Raw genomic sequence first — 2,712 nt, forward strand, 5'->3', positions numbered from 1 at the left:
TGTAAGTAGAGCTCGTCCTCAAACTCTGTGAATTGAGACGGGAGTAGGTCAGCTAACAGAGAAGAACTTCCATCACTAAGTCGGTGTCCTCTTCTTCCTGTGTGGATTCACATATTTTGTAATCTGGTGGTATGAAGTGCTGATTCATCTTGATCATTGTTAACCTCTCCACATTTTTGGGTGAGAGGCGGGTCCTTTTTGAAGTTAAAATAGCACCAGCAGCACTGAAAACACGTTCAGAAGACACACTTGCGAGTGGGCAAGACAAATAATTTAGAGCCAGCTTGGCAATCAGTGGCCAGTGAGGCCTTTTCCCATACCAATACACCAATGGGTTGTGATCAATGTAGAACTCTGTTGGGTCATCCAGATAGACCTGCACCATCCACTCAAGGTCACCCAGGGATGCTCCACTTTGCGTACCATCTGTGGCATTTGCATCAGCACTGGAACGAGCAAACCCTTGATGAGTTATCTAATCCGCTTCCGACAATATTATGACTGGGCCTGGTGCAGGTGAGGATGATGATACGGTTGCTGGTGTCGGTAACGGCTCTGAGGGAAAGTGACTGCCTTCGGCCACAGAAGTGGACCTTGATGCCGAATGGCCTGCGGATACAGTAGTACTTCTGCCGGTTCCTTCAATTTCCTGCCGCTCTTTTTCGCACCGAGTGGCTGACAGAGCTAGCCAATGTTTATACTTTGAAACATCTGCTTCAGTAAAAGGAATGAATGCTTTGCTGGCCACTGCTTTTTTGTACCGTGGATCTAGAATAGTGGCACAAATGTAATGTTGTTCTGTATGTATTTTTTTAAGCCTTTCATTGTCAACTAGGCGGGTTAATAAGCTCTCCGCCAACTGATATGCGTCTTGCTTGTCAGTATCATCTTTGAACGTTGAAGACACCACCTTCAGTTGGTGCTCTAGCAAGCGCAACAATGGGATAGCTTTGCCCAAGTACAGTCCTCCCTGCTGACTTCACGCGTGAAGACCTCAAAAGGACGAAGCATGTCTGTCAGGTGTTTAACTAGGTCCCATTCCTCCAAACCTAGCCTCATGTCTTTCATAGTAGAACCCAGTGCAAATACATACTCATTGATTACCAAGCACTGCTCAGACAGACGCTCAAGCATGTAGAAGGTTGAGTTCCAACGTGTTACCACCTCCTGGATGAGTCCTCTGACTGGCACTCTACGTTCATGTTGAAGTTGCCTCAGCTGCTTCCCGGCCTTAAAAGAATGGCTGAAATGTGTGCAGATTCTTCGGCGGGTGGTCAGTAACTTGCTGACTGTGTTTTCTTTTTTCAAGAAATTTTGAACAACAATGTTAATACTGTGCGCCAAACACAGCTCTCTGAAATAGCCACCATCATTCATGGCCCTAACTATATTACTGTCATTATCCATGGAAACATAACCAATCATGCGCTATCTTGGATGCAGCCATTCAAAGACCTTACTATTAAACTCTTCCAAAATGTTAATGCAGTATGAGATTTCTCCATGGCAAACATGGCTACTGTTTCATGTTTCCGACTAGCTTGAAAAATTGTTGCACTGTCAACACCTGCAGATAACTTGTCTCTAACCCCTGCAAAAGAGACCCAGTGTGCAGTGATGCACATGTAATCAAAGGCTTGGCAACTGGTCCACATGTCTGTTGTCAGGTGGATAGTGTGAACAGCACTCTTCTGCAAAGCTGCCCCAATCACCTCCAGCACATCTGGATGTAGTGCTGGAACCGGAAGTCTGGCAAAATAGGACCGGCTAGGAACCTTCCATTTAGGGCAGACTGTTGCCAAAAATTGTCGAAAACCCACCCCTTCCACGAAAGAAAAGGGGAGAACGTCCAGCGCTAACATTTTAGCCAGCATTGCATTATAATGACGTGCCGTTAGGTGGTCGCGTTCCAATGGCGCCTCCGACCAAAACATGCTTTTAATGGTGGTCTGGACCATTTTCATATGTGGTGAGGATGCAGACCTCTTCAACCCAGTTAGGCTCATTGATGTTCTCTTTCGCATTGGTGCCTCTACCAGACTACTGTGCCTCCTTGATGTTGTTGAGGTAGTGGAGGGTGTGGGCGCTACCAATGCAGTGCTGCTGCCAGGGGTTCTGTGTGTACCAGAAAAAATGTCTCTCGGTTGTTCACCTCCCCCCTGCACGATCAGCTCCTCTTCGTCATCAGATTCAATACCAATGTCTACATTTGGATTTGTACTTTTGGCTTCCCGGATCTTACTTAGGTGCGCCTCCCACTGGATAGTGTGGTGTTTTTGAAGATGACCTCTCTGGCCTCTGGTACCATAGTTGGTACCAAGCTTACCCCGACTAACCACATTTTTAAAAATCGAACAAATAACTAGGTTTTCCGCCTTTTTGCTAACACTAAAGAAGTCCCAAACTGGGGAGTTGAGATGTCTGGTGGTGGTGGTGGAGGTGCTACTTTCAATGCCAGATGAAGTGGAGGATGGGCGTGGCCGAATCTCACTCTGTTGTGTACTTACAGTTACTGCACCACTACTTGAGGTAACGGAGGTCGAGCTGGATGGAGGTCCCTGCCGGCCCTTCTGAAGAGAAAATATGGCAGCTGTAGGTCGTGTTGGTGCAGTAGTTACCTGTGTTGGTGGTGGTACCAGTGCCACGCCGCCCACATCCCGCTCAGCAGCAATTCGAGATAGGGTAAAAATGTATGTCTGCTGCATGCCCGCA

Source organism: Lissotriton vulgaris, unplaced genomic scaffold (assembly GCF_964263255.1).
Source record: "Lissotriton vulgaris unplaced genomic scaffold, aLisVul1.2 SCAFFOLD_537, whole genome shotgun sequence".
Taxonomy (NCBI): Eukaryota; Metazoa; Chordata; class Amphibia; order Caudata; family Salamandridae; genus Lissotriton; species Lissotriton vulgaris.